Here is an 18,875-nt window from a genome sequence, read left to right on the forward strand (position 1 = left end):
GGAACCTGCTGCCCTCTGGCCCTTTCTGGCTTCCAGTGAGGGGTCTCAGTTGCCGGTCATGTGCATCTCTTCCTCTGCCCCCGCTGGATCTAGGTACCAGTATGCCTGTTGAACTGACGTTTGTTCTCAACACTGAAGGTGCACAGTGGTCCCTTCCCACTGGCTTTCCCATTCACATGGGTCTGAGATTGTGCTGTCAATCCTCCAGTTCAGCTCAGTTCAGTCTCTCAGTCGTGTCCAACTCTTTGCGACCCCATGAACTGCAGCACACCAGGCCTCCCTGTCCATCACCAACTCCCAGAGTTTACCCAAACCCATGTCCATTGAGTCGGTGATGCCATCCAGCCATCTCATCCTCTGTTGTCCCCTTTTCCTCCTGCCCTCAATCTTTCCCAGCATCAGGGTCTTTTCAAATGAGTCAGCCCTTCTCATCAGGTGGCCAAGGTATTGGAGTTCCAGCTTCAACATCAGTCCCTCCAATGAACATCCAGTACTGATCTCCTTTAGGATGGACTGGTTGGATCTCCTTGCAGTCCAAGGGACTCTCAAGCCTTCTCCAATACCATAGTTCAAAAGCACCAATTCTTAAGTGCTTAGCTTTCTTTATAGTCCAACTCTCATCTCCACACATGACTACTGGAAAAACCATAGCTTTGATTAGATGGACCTTTGTTGACAAAGTACTATCTCTGCTTTTTAATATGCTGTCTAGGTTGGTCATACTTTCCTTTCAAGGAGTAAGCATCTTAATTTCATGGCTGCAATTACCATCTACAGTGATTTTGGAGCCCCAAAAATAAAGTCAGCCACTGTTTCTCCATCTATTTCCCATGAAGTGATGGGACCAGATGCCATGATCTTAGTTTTCTGAATGTTGAACTTTAAGCCAACTTTTACACTCTCCTCTTTCACTTTCATCAAGAGGCTCTTTAGTTCTACACTTTCTGCCATAAGGGTGGTGTCATCTGCATATTTGAGGTTATTGATATTTTTCCCGGCAAGCTTGACTCCAGCTTGTGCTTCTTCCAGCCCAGTGTTTCTCATGATGTACTCTGCATATAAGTTAAATAAGCAGGGTGACAATATACAGCCTTGATGTCCTCCTTTTCCTATTTGGAACCAGTCTGTTGTTCCATGTCCAGTTCTTACTGTTGCTTTCTGACCTGCACACAGGTTTCTCAAGAGGCAGTTGAGATGGTCTAGTATTCCCATCTCTTTCGTCTCCAATTAGAGAAGCTCACATCCTCTGCCATGGGCCTCAGCTGGTTATCCTTTGAGTCACCTTGGGAAGAATGAGAGAAACTCCGGGTGTATTTGCTGTATCTCAGGCCCTCTTCTCCCACTGTCCTCCCTCCCCAACATAAGCACAGCTGCTCTGCCGCCATTTTGGTTCCACTGTGGTCATCTCGTGTCACTCTGAGGCTTTGGGGAAGTCGGCCTCAGACTAAAAAATAAGGTATAAAATGAATGGAAGGTGGTGAAGTAGTGATGATGGGTATAAACAACTTGATATAATCGGCTGTGAAGTGGATGTAGAAAAATAACAGAATGTGTGGAGGGGGCTTGGTCAACAGGGTTTCACTTGCTAGTGGGGTGGAGAGAGTGGACACCTTCCTCACTGTCTTTCTTGTTTTGCGTTCTTTGTGGAAGCCTCTTCAGTGACTGTACTGCTTTGCATTTCATTTACTCATTCAACAAATAGCTATTATAACCCAAACATATACCAGATCAAAATCTCTCTTATTTCCATACCTTTTCATATTTAATTATTCTAATGTGAGTTTTAAAAATAATGTAAAATTGTATAGCAAATGACTCTCTTCCCTCTCTCCAGTACAATGTGTTGGTTTGTATTTTGATCATAAGAATTGGTTTTTTTATCCCCACTGTGTGGCTGGTGCTGCCTGAGTTGTGCTCTCTCAGTGCAGCGGTTCCTCCTAATAGTCATGTCATTAGGATTTAACTAGACTGTAACTGGAAACTGGGTGGAAGGAGATGAATACAAATTATGTCCAGATGTAAAGGAAATGAAGAAGAGCTGTTTTAGTATTTATGGGACTAGTTTCCAGTAGAGTTGATTCCAGAAATCCTGTAGGAATAACCTAGAAATTTTCCTTCCAAATAGCCTGAGTCTCTAAAGGGGAGTATGGCCCTCCACAGCCATTTTCTAGATAAGTGTGCATCCAAACTCGAGATGTGGTTAGTATGTTGCTGATAATTGGGTGAGGTGAAGATCTTTAAATAAATAATTTAAAAAACTCCAGTGTTTTCTTGCAATATAAAGAGCAATTCTGACAATGAATTGAAGAAATCCTCCTGGACTTGTTTTGAAGAAAAGAAAGTGTTATTTTTGAGATACCTGGATACTCCTATTTAATTCATAGTAAGGAAAACCAAGACGAATACCAAAGCCTTTATTTTACACAATATCAAAGCTATTAAAACATTCTGAGATAGTTTTTTTTTCAATCTCTTAGTTACTCACCAGATATAAAAACACAAGCATCAAGAAGTCTAAATGTAATTGTTTTCTTAAGTCATCAAAATTCTTAAAGTAGATTTTTATATTTGGATATAAAAATTATATAAACATGCTTGAATGAAACATTTAATATATGAATGGGCTTTTACTATCTCAAACTACTCTAAACACTTTTAATAAGTAAATACAGTAGTCCTCCCAGCCCATCTGCACTTTTTCTTTTCATGGTTTCGGTTAGCTGTGGCCAACCACGGTCATATATGTCAAATGGAAAATTCTAGAGATAATTCATAAGCTTTAAATTGAGCACCGTTCTGAGTAGTGTAATGAAACCTTGCACAGTCTGGCTCCATCTCTCCAGGACATGAATCATCTCTTTGTCTAGCGTATTCTGCCTTTTAACCCCTCAGCATCTTTCTCAGTTATCAAGCTGTCTGTAGGTTATTGCTATGCTTGTGTTCAAGTGACTCTTATTTTACTGAATAATGGTTGCAAACCCCAAGAGGAGTGATGCTGGCAATTATTATATGCCAAAAATAAATAAGCTATAACATATTTCCTTTAAGTGAAAAGGTGAAAGTTCTTGACTTAACGAGGAAAGAAAAGAAGTCACTGAAGTTGCTAAGATCTAGCATAAGAATGAATCTTCTGTCTGTGGAATTTGAAGAAGGAAAAAGAAATTCCTGCTAGTTTTACTGTTGCATCTCAAAGCACAAAGGTTATGGCCATAGTGCATGATATGTGCTTCTGTTTGTGTTTTGGCAGCTCCAAGCAGCTTCTGAGATCTTAGTTCCCAGATTGGGGACTGAACCTGGGCTGCCATGGCAGTGGTTGTCTTGAGTCCTAACCACTGGACCACCAGGGAATATCCCAAACACGCTTAGTTAAGATGGCAACGGTATTGTTATTGTTGTTCAGTTGCTAAATTGTGTCCAACTCTTTGTGACCCCATGAACTACAGCACACCAGGCTTCTCTATCCTTCACTGTCTCCCAGAGTTCGCTCAGACTCATGTCCATTGAGTCAGTGATGCCATCCAACCATCTCATCCTCCGTTGCTCCCTTCTCCTTTCGCCCTCTAGCTTACCCAGCATCTGGGTCTTTTCCAAAGAGTTAACTCTTCACATCAGGTGGCCAAAATATTGGAGTTTCAGCTTGAGTATCAGTCATTCCAATGAATATTCAGAGTTGATTTCCTTTAGGATTGACTGGTTGACCTCCTTACAGTCCAAGGGACTCTCAAAAGTCTTCTCCAGCACCACAGTTTGAAAGGCAAAGGCATTAAATTTATATAATAAGATACTCTGAAAAAGAGAGAGAGACTACCTTCGTTTAACTTTCATTACAGTGCTGGAATCAAGATTGCCGGGAGAAATATCAATAACCTCAGATATGCAGATAACACCACCCTTATGGCAGAAAGTGAAGAGGAACTCAAAAGCCTCTTGATGAAAGTGAAAGAGGAGAGTGAAAAAGCTGGCTTAAAGCTCAACATACAGAAGATCATGGCATCTGGTCCCATCACTTCATGGGAAATAGATGGGGAAACAGTGGAAACAGTGTCAGACTTTATTTTTCTGGACTCCAAAATCACTGCAGGTGGTGACTGCAACCATGAAATTAAAAGACGCTTACTCCTTGGAAGGAAAGTTATGACCAACCTAGATAACATATTGAAAAGCAGAGACATTACTTTGCCAACAAAGGTCTGTCTAGTCAGGGCTATGGTTTTTCCTGTGGTCATGTATGGATGTGAGAATTGGACTGTGAAGAAGGCTGAGTGCCGAAGAATTGATGCTTTTGAACTGTGGTGTTGGAGAAGACTCTTGAGAGCCCCTTGGACTGCAAGGAGATCCAACCAGTCCATTCTAAAGGAGATCAGCCCTGGGTGTTCTTTGGAAGGAATGATGCTGAAGCTGAAACTCCAGTACTTTGGCCACCTCATGCGAAGAGTTGACTCATTGGACAAGACTGATGCTGGGAGGGTTTGGGGGCAGAAGGAGAAGGGGATGACAGAGGATGAGATGGCTGGATGGCATCACCGACTCGATGGATGTGAGTTTGAGTGAACTCCAGGAGTTGGTGATGGACAGGGAGGCCTGGCATGCTGCGATTCATGAGGTTGCAGAGTTGGACACGACTGAGAGACTGAACTGACTGACTGACTGATAGTGTATTATTAAAATTGTTCTATTTCATTATTACTGTTACTCTTTTTCCAGTTCTAATTTACATATTAAAGTTCATCATAGGTATGTATGCATTGTAACAAGGACAGTATTTATAAGAGTTTGGTACTATCCGAGATTTCAGGCATCCACTGGTGGTCTTGGAATGCATCCCTCAAGGACAAGGGGAATTACCACACCTTATATGAGTGCCATGTAGGTATAGGGAGCTAATATATAGCTTAACCTCTTTTTTCATCCCACTTCCTCAGGTGGAAACTTACTTTCCTTTAGTATCACAAGCATTATTCCTAGATAATAGAACCACAGCAAAAGCTTTACTGGAGAAGCAAGGTAGATAAAGAGGATTCCAACATTGCTATGAAGAGATTATAGAGTGAAATCTATTGAGGACAATGATAGGAGATTAAAGAATAGGGAGGACTAAATTCTTTTCCATTCTTTGGTTCTTAAGTCTTCAATAAGTGAACTCATACAGTATTGCAATAGTTTAAATTGGGGGTGATGGATGAAGGATGTGGGGTTTCTTTTATAATTCTAAAATTGTGCTAATGGATGCACAATTCTGTGACTATACTAAAAGTTATTGAATTGTATACTTCGATGGGTGAATTGTTTGGTATGTGTACTACATCTCAATAAAGCTATTTTAAAAAGGAAAAAAAAATAAAGAAATGGTCTTAGGTAATGGCATTTTTAATAACAGGAGTTCCATTTTAAGTATAGATTCTATACTAGATGTTGAACTATATATATGTTAATTACTCAGATGCAAATAGGGGGAAAATTTAAGGACTCTAGCTGAAGACTCTGCTTTCCTGTTAATCATTTTAAGCCCCTAGATGTCACTTATGCAAAACTCTGTTGCTAGTTAGGAAGGTTTGAACAATTTCACATTTATGGTAGGCCAGGCCAGTTTATGGTAGGCCATGCTTCTCTAATATTCGTTGTGTATGATTATCAAGTTTCTAACTTCTAGATTGATAGTGGGATCATCACAAAAAAGCCAAATATTTTTTATGTTTATTTTGTTTAGTAAAAATCATGTTGCACTGTTATTTAGGATTTAAAGTTTAGAGAGGATTTGAGGCAACTTACAAGATTAACCATAGTGCAAAATATTATCATTTATTCTGTTGCGTGTCTGCAAAGATGGCTAGGATGGCCATTTCCTACTTTTGGCTGTATTTCATTATGTGACACTGTTACCTGGTTTGCTTTTTGCAAATTATGTGTTTTTGTAGGAAGAATGCCTATGGTTGTAGAATTCACACATACACACACACACACACACACATACACGCAAGTGGCCTTATTGAGATGTAATTGACACATTACACTGTGTAGGTTTAATGTGTCCAACATGATAATTTAGTATTCTTATATATTGCAAAATGATTACCCCACCAAGATTAGTTAACACATCCGTCACTCACACTACCTTTTCTCTGGTGTGTGTGGGGTGAGAACTTGTAAGACTTGTTCTATTAGCAGCTTTCAAGTATACAATATAGTATTGCTAACATGTCATCATGCTATTTATTAGTCTCCAGAACTTATGTATCCGGTAACTGAAAATTTGTACTGTTTGACCTTCTTCATCCATTTCTTCCACCCTCACCTCTGGTAACCACTCTCTGTTTTCAAGTTCAGTTTCTAGATTCTAGATATCATATAGTATTTGTCCTACCCTGGCATTTTGATAGTGATTTCATTGAATCTATAGTTGGCTCTGCATAGCATTTGAATGATTAATTCTTTCAGTCTATAAATATGCACTATCTTTCCATTTATTTGTGTCTTCTTCAATTTTTTTCATCAATGTCTTACCATTTTCAGCACACAAACTTTTATCTGTGTGAAGCTAACCAAAATTAGCAGGGGTCAAAATTATTTCAGGAGGTACTGTGTGGAAAGAGATAAGCCCAAATTATGTCCAGATATAAAGGAAATGAAGAAAGCACTCAATACTTATGGGACTTAGATAACATTCTTCAAAGCAACCCACCTATAAGGTTAAGCCTGCTGCTGCTGCTGCTGCTAAGTCGCTCCAGTCATGTCCGACTCTGTGTGACCACATAGACGGCAGCCCACCAGGCTCCCCCATCCCTGGGATTCTTCAGGCAAGAACACTGGAGTGGGTTTCCATTTCCTTCTCCAATAGATTAAGCCTAGTTTGATTTAATTAGATAAGATATAATAAAGCTGATATTCTTTATAAGGACTAATAATTGTAAGTTGAAAAACATAGGAGCCTCATGAGTTAGAATGTTTTTTCTAAACTGTATGTTTATATTGATTCCTGCTTGAACTTGGATTTCAGAACATTTATAGCTTTCGTTGGCTACAAGTTGCTGGCAAGATAGTGTTGACATTTATAACATCAATGAATGGCTCACTTAAGGAGTTACAAAGTTCCCCTTTACTCTAAAACATTCTCCTTTGCATCTTATGCTTAAAAAATTTTTGCATTGTGCCTTAAAATTTCTCATCAGACCATTTATAATTTAAAGTAATGCAGACTGCCGTTGAGCTCACCCAGTCTCGCTTCACAATGATGAAGATAGATAAAACATCTGATTTCATTATCTGCAGTTACTCAGCAGAGTTCTGAGGATGTGTTTGTGGAACGGATATGTTTTTGTGGGAGTGAGGTCTTGGGGGTGAGGGTGGGTTTTGTTATGATGTTTGTCACGTTGCCACAGAAGGCAACATGAAGAAACAAAGACCCTGAGAGACAGCATGAGACCAGAGAAGTCTGGTGGTGTTGGGAAGGCTTTCTTGGGGGGACCACTCTTTTGCTGAAGTTTGAAGAATACTCTGAATTTAATATAATCATGTGATGGAGGAATTTCTTGGCTCAGGGAAGAGAGTTATAAAAATTGAAGAGCTGTGAATCTCCTAACGTATATATTATCTGAAGTGTTAAATTGGTAGAGTGAAGATCAATTTACTTATAACAATTGGAAGACTCGAAAAAAATTTTCAGAATACATTTTATATAATATTAGATGATACTTATTCTGTTATCTTTCAAAACTTTATTTTGGCATTTACTATGTTCAAATAGCGGGGTGATAGAGGGAAAGAAAAGGTAAATGAATATTGAACTAATGCAATACTAAATTATGATTCTAGTGGGAAAAGGGAAATAGAAGGGAGATTGACATTTACAGAAAACATTATAAAATTGGATTGCTTAAGCAAGTTGTATGGGTTTTATTTACTCTTAAGGCCAAATCAAATAAATTGAGAGCAGTTCTTGGAGGGAATGTACAAGCAGGAGAAAAGTCTTAGGGTTCAGTTGGGTCAAGAATTTTGTTCTCAAGAAAGCTATCTTGAATCTTCAGATTTTTTGGACATTTTTCCATTAGTAAGAATTAAAAATCCCTTCAAAACTTGTGGTCTTATGTGACATAGTACATTTCCTTCTTTCTTCGAGGCATGCTAACACATTACTCTTTCATAATACTGATTTTCATGGGGAGAAAATTGGGCTACGTCCTAGAGATAAGGTAGACTGTGTCTCCTGTGAGATGTTCATGCTGAAATGGGAGGAGCTGAACACAGGTCCCATAAACGGTAGAGGTAGGTCACCAAAGCAGCCTTGGGGAAGCTCAACGGGAAAGAAAAACCATTAGCCGAATCTCCAAACCTGAATAAGCATGAACAAGAGAATCTGAAGCCAAGAGGAAATTTAGGCAGTTGGAGGAAGGAGCCAGGTAAGGGAACCATGTATACAAGCATATTCATGTCAGATGATGTTGGAATATTCGGTACCATCTTAGTTGAACGCCTTTAGAGGACTTTATTAGAGGGATAATAATTATCAATCCAAATAAAATCAAACCTACTTTCACAATTTCTAAAAAGCTTATGGCAAACAGGTAACTTTTGCCTGGAAATATTCCACCCAGGTTAACTTCTGCACAGATTTCTTTGGAACTCCACCTGTATATTCTTGCTAAATTCTCCACTATGTGAATTTGCACTTGCCTTGGAGTTTCTACTCTTATCACAGTGTCCTTTTCTAATATGTCAACTTGGTCTCAACAACAGGTATGTCACAGCTGTTTCTATAAATTGTTAGAATTATTTCCTAATACTTTTGGGTTCATTCTCCCCCATAAGATGGCTCTAATAATGCTTAGTTGTCTTTAATTTCATTCAAAATAATTTTGTTAGATTGTATTTTGACAGCTGTCATATCAGTGTGCATTTTTAAAAAAAACATTAAAATTGGTGAATTTTTATGTAGCCATTTTAATATTGAAGATGGAATAAAAAATATTTTGGCATATTATGCTTTGTTATTTCAAGAAGGGCAAAATAGATTTGTGCAGTGTATGGAAGGCTGCTATCACTGATTCAATGTGTCAAAAGTGGTTTGCGAAGTTTCCTGCTGGGGATTACTCACTGGACAATGCTCCACAGTTGAGTAGACCAGTTGAAGTTGATAGCGATCAAGACATTAATTAAGAATAACCAAAGTTATACCACAGGGGGGATAGTCGACAAACTCAAAGTATTCAAATCAAGTATTGAAAAGCATCTGCACCAGCTTGGTTATGTTAATTGCTTTGATGTTTGGGTTCCACATAAGTAAGAAAAAACCTTCTTGACCATATTTCCTCATGTGATTCTCTAATTAAATGTAACAAAAATGTTCTGTTTTTTAAAAAAAAATTTGATGGGTAATGAAAGGTGGAGACTCCACAGCAATGTGGAACAGAAGGGATTGTGGGACAAGTGAAATGAACCACTGCCAACCACACCAAAGACTTGACTTTATCCAAAAAAGATGGTGCTGTGTAAATGGTGGGATTAAAAGGAAGTCCTCTATTATGAGCTCCTTCTGGAAAACCAAATGAATAATTCCAACAAGTCCTGCTTCCAGTTAGACCAACTAAAGGCAGCACTCAACAAAAGTGAAAGTGAAAGTCACTCAGTTGTATCTAACCCTTTGCGACCCCATGGACTATACAGTCCATGGAATTCTCCAGGCAAGAATGCTAGAGTGGGTAGCCATTCCCTTCTCCAGGGCATCTTCCTATCCAGGGATTGAACCCAGATCTCACACATTGCAGGAGGCTTCTTTACCAGCTGAGCCACCAGGAAAGCCCAAGAATACTGGAGTGGGTAACCTATCCCTTCTCTAGTGGATCTTCCCAACCCAGGAATTGAACAGGGGTCTCCTGCATTGCAGGTGGATTCTTTACCAGCTGAGCTACCAGGGAAGCTCAACAAAAAGCACCCAGAATTAATCAAGAGAAAATACATAATCTTTCAGGATAATGCAAGATTGCATGTTTCTTTGATGACCAGGCAAAAATTGTTATAGTTTGGCTAGGGATTTCTGATTCACCTGCTTAATTCACTTAGCTATTGCACCTTCAGATTTCCATTTATTTTGGTCTTTATAAAATTCTCTTAATGGAAAAAAATTCAGTTCCCTGGAAGACTGTAAAAGGTACCTGGAAGAGTTCTTTGCTAAAAAAGATAAAAATCTTTGGGAATATGGAATTATGAAGTTGCCTGAAAAATGGCAGAAAGTAGTAGAACAAAATGGTGAATATGTTGTTCAATAAAGTTCTTGGTGAAAATGAAAAATATGTCTTTTATTTTTACTTAAAGAAACCAAAGGAACTTTTTGGCCAACCCAATACAGAATTTAATCTCCTTGGCATTTTTTTTTTTAACCAGAGCTCTAGTTTACCTTTAGTCTGCTCCAATAGATAAAAACTAAAATACATTAAACTGCAGAACAATATAAAGTCTATAAGGTGACTTTTAAGTAATATACATAGACACATTTATATCCTGATTTTAAATTGAATTTAATTTCATTTAATAATACTTAAAAAAGATTTTGGAAGTACAATTGAGAAACATGATCAGTCTCTGTACATATTTTATTTTCTTTCAGGTCAAAGGTTTGGGTTTAGCAATGGTCTATTTACAGTCTTAGAAATTTGACCAGCACTAGGATTGTGATGAAATTGGGAAAGAAGGGTTAAAATTTGGTGAAACTTTCCACTTGTTTCCCTCATTTCTCCTTGACTTTGAAAAGATGAAAATTTCAAGTGGAAGAAATGAATGACTAATAGCTAGAGATATTTAGAAATATTATCAACACCTACACTTGGTAAAATTAAACTGTAATAGTCTCAAGCCTACTTTTTTGTCTTAAATGATGTGTGTATGTGCCTTGGTGACAGTATTAATAGGGACAGTCTTTCAGTTCTGATTCTGGTTGCATTTCAGGAAAGTAGAGACTAAATTGTCTAAGTATAGCATTGGAGGGTGGAAACTCAAATTTCATTGTAAAGTGTGTCCTTCACAGCAAATAGAACAAAATTATCATTCACTCTAATAAAACAATACTATGAACATTTTGAGGGTTTATGAGGATGGTGGTATTAACTCATGTTTACCTCCATCTTTCAAATTGGCTCTGCAATTGATTGCCTTTTCCTGCAGTTGTTCTGGGGTTCCCAGGTGGCTCAGTGGTAAAGAACCCATCTGCCAATGCTGGAGACATAAGAAAACAGCTGGTTTGATCCCTGGGTAGAGAAGAGCCCCTGGAGGAGGGCATGGAAGCCCACTCCCATATTTTTGCCTGAAGAATCCCACAGACAGAGAAGCCAGAAGGGCTATAGTCCACAGGGTCACAAAGAGTCAGACAGAACTGATGCAACTTAGCACGCACGCACTTGCACAGTTGTTCTGATGGTTGTCCATAATCCCAAGTTTATTCTGTTATAAGGACCTCATACTTTAAAGGTTGAAACCAGACATATATAATTAAACAATCAGATAGTAGTAAAAGCAAAAATGAAGGAAGGATGCTAAGAAGCACTTTAAATGTTGGTCAGTGGCATTGGTTTGGAATAGCTACAGAGATCACCAAGGAAGGCAGAGATCCTTATAGTGCGTGACCTTGGGTAGAATTTGAATCAGTAGAGAGAGAATTCCATGTGGGGTTGGGGAGGGAATAGACATGAATGTTTATTTCCCTGCATAGGTGCTGTTGGTGTGTTAGGAGATGATGAGAGAGAGGAGAGGTGAAATCATATTGTGCTGACCTTGTAGGACTGCCTAAGCCTCCTGGACTTCATCTTATGGTCTTCAACTAACTGAAGGCCTCCACTGTCCTTGAAGTCTGTGCCTTAAAACTTATAGGATCTTAAGTAATTGCTTAACCACTTCTAGAGCTTCACTAGTGGCTTGGATGGTAAAAAATCTGCCTGTGATGCATAAGACCCAGGTTTGACCCCTGGGTCAGAAAGGTCCCCTGGAGGAGGGAATGGCTACCCACTCCAGTATTCTTGGGGCTTCCCTGGTGGCTAAGATGGTAAAGACTATACTTACTAGGGTCTTTAAGCCCCATATCTAAGATTTGGCAGTTCTATAAGACTGTAAAACAAGTTATAAAAAAACACATCATTCTGGAAGTTAATGGTAAAATCTGGGAGCTTATTTTCTTGAAAAGCCAAAAATAGTTTGTAGTGTTCTTTGTCTATAAATACTAATAATAACACAATACATTGTGTTAAAATATATTGTCCCATATGATTCTCAATATCCTTCTGAAGCAGGCAGGGAAAATATTAGTGTCTCTGGGAGCAAATTAAAATCCAGAATTACCAAGAAAATGTAGGGAAGAGTGGAAAAAGGACTCTTGATTCCTAATTGTGTCAGTTGCTTCTGCAAGTGGTGTGTTAGTTGTATGTTATATGTAGCTCTGTCAGTTTGAGCCATACATGTGCTTTCCTTCATCACAGAACTGGGATTATGCTTACTTCCTGGATTTTAAGGGTTGCAGAAGAATAAATATTGATTAACATAAATGTAATAATGTAATTCTCTCTATATACTATAGGTCTCAATATTATAGCTGTTTTCATAAATAAATAATCTTTGAAAGAGAACTCTAAAGAAAAGTTTCTTGAAGCAAGTAGTTTTTTTCAGAAAACAGAAAAGATTTCTTTGGAAAAGCTATCATAGATACCAAGACATCAGAAAGAGGCTTCAGAATAAGGAGTGCTATAAGTCAAGCAATGTGAGGATTCAAATCCAATTTTAGAAAGTGTTCTTACCTAAGATTAAAAAGGCATTTGCAAGGTAAGAAATATTTTGCAAAAGTCTTGTCCATTGTTTGATGTTGTACTTGGTTCAGGGAAAAAATGGCTGTTTCATCTCATGATTGACCTCACATATAACAGACTAGAATGTCATCTAAAGTAGTGTGATATAAAAACTCTCTGCTCAGACGGTAAAGCGTCTGTCTACAATGTGGGAGACCTGGGTTCAATCCCTGGGTTGGGAAGCTCCCTGGAGAAGGAAATGGCAACCCACTCCAGTGCTCTTGCTTAGAAAATCCCATGGATGGAGAAGCCTGGTGTCCATGGGGTCGCAAAGAGTCGGACACGACTGAGCGACTTCACTTTCACTTTCCCCTCAGTAGGAAGAGATATCCCTAGAAATATACACAGACATATAAGCAGTTAATTTCTGGCTGCTTGGCTGTCATTTGTCTAGCTGTCTGTATCTGTCTGTCTACCTACTTACTTTTTCATTTTCACATATCTTTTTTTGCGCTGAAACTATCACAATCCATAAAAGCCAGTGCCAGACAGTTGGCATTTTAGATTTATAAAGTTATTTAAGTATATGTATATATGTGTAAATATTAAAAATATTCATGGTATTAATATTATATTTTATCTTTTGTATTTGTGCAGACATTGCTATGAGCAGAAGACAGTTAAGTGGTACTAAAGCCACTGCATTTGAAAGGAGGTGGATAGAGATTTTTATGGCATTTGATGAGGGTCATGGTAGGTGTGTGGATCACCACAAACTGTAAAAGATTCTTAAAGAGATAGGAATGCCAGACCACCTTACTTGTCTCATGAGAAACCTATATTTGGGTCAAAAAGCAACAATTACAACCAGACATGGAACAACAGGCTGGTTCAAAATTGGGAAAGGAATATGTCAAGGCTGTTATATTGTCACCCTGCTTATATAACCGATCTGCAGAGTACATCATGCAAAATGCTGGGCTGGATGAATCACAAGCTGGAATCAAGATTGATGGGAGAAATATGATACTGCTCTAATGAGAGAAAGTGAAGAGGAACTAAAGAGCCTCTTGATAAAGGTGAAAGAAGAGAGTGAAAAAGCTGGCTTGAAATTCAACATTTTAAAAAGTAAGATTATAGCATCTGGTCCCATTACCTCTGGATAAGGAAATGGCACCCCACTCCAGTATTCTTACCTGGAGAATTCAGTGGACAGAGGAGCCTGGCAGGCTGCAGTCCATGGGGTCACAGAGAGTTGGACACGACTGAGCGACTATCACTCACTCCCATCATTTCATGGAAAATAGCAGGGGAAAAAGTGGAAGCAGTGACATATTTTATTTTCTTGGTCTCCAAGATCACTGTGGATGGTGACTGCAGCCATGAAATTGAAAGATGCTTGCTCTTTGGAAGAAAAGCTACGACAAAACTAGACAGCATATTAAAAAGCAGAGACACCACTTTGCTGACAAAGGTCCATATAGTAGCTATGTTTTTTTTCCAGTAGTCATGTATGGATGTGAGAGTTGGACTATAAAGAAGGCTGAGTGCTGAACAATTGGTGTTTTTAAATTGTGGTGTTGGAGAAGACTCTTGAGAGTACCTTAAACTGCAAGGAGATTAAAGAAGTCATTACTAAAGGAAATCAACCCTGAATACTCCTCGGTAGGACTGACGCTAAAGCTGAAGCTCCAATACTTTGGCCACCTGATGCAAAGAACTGACTCATTGGAAAAGACCCTGATGCTGAGAAAGATTGAGGGCAGGAGGAGAAGGGGATGACAGAGGATGAAACAGATAGCATCACCGATTCAATGGACATAAATCTGAGCAAACTTTGGGAGACAATGAGAACAGAGAAGACTGATATGCTGCAGTCCATGGGGTCACAAAGAGTCAGACAGGGCTTAGCAACAACAACAAAATGGTAGGGGGGTGTGTGTGTGTGTGTGTGTGTGTGTGTGATTACACCACATGGACAACTGGAGAAGAGCATGGAAGCGCTGTGGGGGAAGAAAGACATAAAACTGGAAGTGCTGGAAAAAAAGTAATTTGATTTTATCTTTTCATTAGGATTTGTTAAGATTATCTTTTCATTAAGATTGGTACTGCTTCTAATGTCTTCCATAATGATGGTCCCACAGCCATTGTTAATAACCAGATCTTTCTGGTGTAGTCCTGTATTGAATGACTAGATACTTGATGAGCTTCAATTAATCAGACATACTTATGTATCATCCTTTCTATTTGTGATGGATGTTTAAATATAAACAAGATCTCTCTAGCCTGAGAACTTAGCCACATCACTGTAAGTGGATGTGATTTGATTTAAGAAAAATATGGAGAGGTGTATTAATTATTGGAAAAAATGGAGCGCACCATTGGCTTTCTAATCTTAGCCATAAGAAAATTTGAGGAAAGATATTGCTGTATGAGAAAAGAGATGATTTGTGGAGAAAGAACTGAAAGTTTTCTTCTTCTCCAGGAAGATTATAACTGGTCCTTAAGTGGTCTGTAAGTTTTATAGTGTGTCTCCTGACACTAATAAAGGCAACTTCTTTAGGGATTTTGACAGAAATATGTATTTTTATTTCCTATTTTTTCCCCTTAAGTTGGAATCTAGCAGAACTTTTTGCCTCTAATATTGTTCAATTTCACCTTAATATTACCCAAGTCCTATTTTAGCTCAGGTTTCTTCGGAGTTATACAGCTATTAGTCAATCAAAGTGCATTTGCTTTTCAGTTTCATACAGAGACACATGGAGCTAAATGTTTTTCTAACCTGAAAAATATGAGTTTCCAAAGATGTGAATGTGATGTGAGGAGCTTGGCTTTGATAGGTGAGATTTTTTGAGGCCTCATAAAAAACATACTTTATACTTGTGTATTGCTTTATAGTTTTCACAAAAAGATTGTCTCATGTAGTGTCTCACTTTTCACTGGCACGAGAACTCTCTCACCTGAGGGTAATTACTTCTGTTTTACACCTGAGGAAACTGAAAATCAAAGAGGGCACGTGCCATGCTAGTCACTGAGCTGATAAGCACTGAGAGTCACACTGGGTCTTGTGGCTCCACGTCCAGTGTTTTCTTGACAGACCTTTACTGGGTGACTCCTCAGTGCTTGTCAAGAGTGTGGTGGTAAAGTATTTCTTTTCAGGTCAACATACTAATGTGATTTGTAAAGTTTACAAATATTAGGAAGTAAAATATTTTTCAGAGTTAAGAATTAGAGTCAAAGAACCACTTCTTTTGGTTATGAAGGCAAAGTATGTTTCCTCCATGCCCAACTGAATCATACTGACAACGAGTTGTACTAAGAAAGCAGCTTGGTACCCACGATTGCTGGGCTCAGACTTAGAGCCAAGAAAGTGAGGACCTAGATAGGGCTGGTGGAGCTGAAAGTACCCTGGAGAGCCTGAAAGAATTATCACATAGACTGTGAGAAATTCGGAGAAGGCAATGGCACCCCACTCCAGTACTCTTGCCTGGAAAATCTCATGGATGGAGGAGCCTGGTAGGCAGCAGTCCATTGGGTCGCACAGAGTCGGACACGACTGAGCAACTTCACTTTCACTTTTCGCTTTCATGCATTGGAGAAGGAAATGGCAACCCACTCCAGTGTTCTTGCCTGGAGAATCCCAGGGACAGGGGAGCCTGGTGGGCTGCTGTCTATGGGGTGACACAGAGTCGGACACAACTGAAGTGACTTAGCAGTAGCAGTGAGAAATTGGTCTGTGGAGATGATCATTCAGTTTACTCACTTTCTCCGTTTTAGTCAGTTATCAAGCAGAAAAGGAGAACATTTTCCTTGGAGTGATTTGTTTTCTTGTCAGATTTGCTCTCTGCAAAGTTTTAAATTTTAGTATGGTATCTAATAGTGGCTTTAGTGAATTAGCCAATATTTTGGAGAATTATTATTTATATATTTTTGGTGGCTTTCTAGCCCATGAAAATTATTGTTGTCATTCAGTCTCTATATCGTGTCCAGCTCTGCAACTCCATGGACTACAGCATGCCCTGTCCTTCACTATCTCCTGGAGTTTGCTCAGACTCATGTCCATTCAGTTGATGATGCCGTCCAACTATCTCATCTGCTGTTGCCCCCTTCTCTTCCTGCCTTTAGTCTTTCCCAGCATCGGGGGTCTTTTCCAATGAGTTTGCATCAATTATCGGTGGCTTTAGTTATCAATGATTTTTATCTTTAAATTCCTAGAATAAATCATAAAATATTATTACTGAATAAAGAAGGAATGATTTGTTATTAGGTGATTGTAAGTGCAAAAGTATGTCTCATGGGACTTTTTTTTCATATCAGTTAAGAATTTTTTTCATTAGAAAACTAGGAAAAGGATGCATTTCAAATTTGATACAGCTAGACAAAGACACAGAGCAAAACTTTGCACTTGACTATGTGATAAGAAACCAGTTCTCTTGCAGAAAAGAATAATTAAACCTGCCAATGGGAGATCTTTCATTGAAAACATTTCTTGATCTTCAAAAAATGAGACATGGGGATAATTTTTGAAGGTTATTAGTATTTGAACTCAGCTAAGATTGACAAAGATAATCTCCTTTGATCATCTCCTCAGACTCTTCTGAGCTCTTCTCAGTTAAGCTCTGACTTTGGGCTTCCATGTCTGTCTTGGCTTTGTTAGTTTTAGCAGCAATCCTGCTGTCCGTGCAGCCAGAATCCCCTACCTTTGCTATCCATGTGCCGTGCCATGCTCAGTCGCTTCAGCTGTGTCTGGCTCTTTGTGACCTCATGGACTGTAGCCCACCAGGTTCCTCTCTCCATGGGATTTCCCAGTCAAGAATACTGGAGTGGGTTGCCATAGCCTCCTCCAGGGGATCTTCCTGAACTAGGGATTGAGCCTGACTCATCTGTGTCTGCTGAATAGCAAGCAGATTCTTTTCTTGTTGTTGTTTAGTTTTTATTTCATAATCATAAATTTAACTTGGAAATCCAACTAAAGTTGAAGAGGGGATAAGGAAAATATGGAACCCAAAAAACTAAAGCGAGAGCATAAAGATTATAGGATATTTCTAGCAGATGGAGGTGAAGGGTCCTTTCCTGGGCTGCAGAAAGAATGGTCTTGTGGTTAAATAAGTTCAGTCGCTCAGTCATGTCTGACTCTTTGCGACCCCATGAACTGCAGCACACCAGGCCCCTGTCCATCACCAACTCCCAGAGTTTACTCAAACTCACATCCATTGAGTCGGTGATGCCATCCAACCATTACATCCTCTGTCGTCCCCTTCTTCTCCCACGTTCAATCTTTCCCAGCATCAGGGTCTTTTCAAATGAGTCAGTTCTTTACATCAGGTTAAGTAAAGCACAAGTCAAATTTATTAGATTTGTCCACAGTCAGCAATGATCTTGTTGGTCTTGCCAAAGCACTGGACCCAAAGCACTGCACAAATTCCACAATATTCATGCCCTCTTTCATCTTGCCAAACACCACATGCTTGCCATCCAACCACTCAGTCTTGGCAGTGCAGATGAAAAACTGGGAACCATTTGTGTTTGGGCCAGTGTTTGCCATGGACAAGATGCCAGGACTTGTATGCTTTGGGGTGAAATTCTTATCATCAGATTTCTTGCCATAGATGAACTTGCCACCAGTGCCATTAGGGGTGTGAAGTCACCACCCTGGCACATAAGTCCCGGAATTATTCTGTGAAAGCAGGAAATTCTATAACCAAATACTTTCTACCCAGTGCTCAGAGCAGGAAAAATTTCTGCTGTTTTTAGAACTTTGCAAACAGCTTGAAAGAGATGAGGCCCAAGGGCTCACCATTAACAGCAATGTTGAAGAACATGGTGGGGTTGACCATGACCATGGACAGCATGGAAGGCTCTGGGGTGGTGGAGTCTGCAAGGCTGCAGGCAGATTCTTTACCTCTGAACCACCAGGGAAGCCCTCCCTTGATATCAAATCACTCTCAATATCCACTTAAGCTCCCCATTCTCTACTATCTCCAAGTGATGTGTGATCACCCTGGCCTGCCTTTAGCAAGAATTCTGCTAGGTTAGTTTAGCCAGAATTCCCCTGCCCCCATATTTCCCCTTAGTAATTTCCCATCCCCTGACCCTCATCCTGCTCCCTTATATTCC

At 39.3% G+C, this 18,875-nt stretch overlaps 1 pseudogene; it reads right to left on the minus strand.

Annotated features, from left to right (window-relative positions):
- Positions 1–18,109: 18,109 nt before the first annotated feature.
- LOC102269964 (peptidyl-prolyl cis-trans isomerase A pseudogene) lies at positions 18,110–18,595 on the minus strand (annotated as a pseudogene).
- Positions 18,596–18,875: the final 280 nt, after the last annotated feature.

This window comes from Bos mutus, chromosome 9 (genome assembly GCF_027580195.1).
Source record: "Bos mutus isolate GX-2022 chromosome 9, NWIPB_WYAK_1.1, whole genome shotgun sequence".
In the NCBI taxonomy this organism is placed as follows: Eukaryota; Metazoa; Chordata; class Mammalia; order Artiodactyla; family Bovidae; genus Bos; species Bos mutus.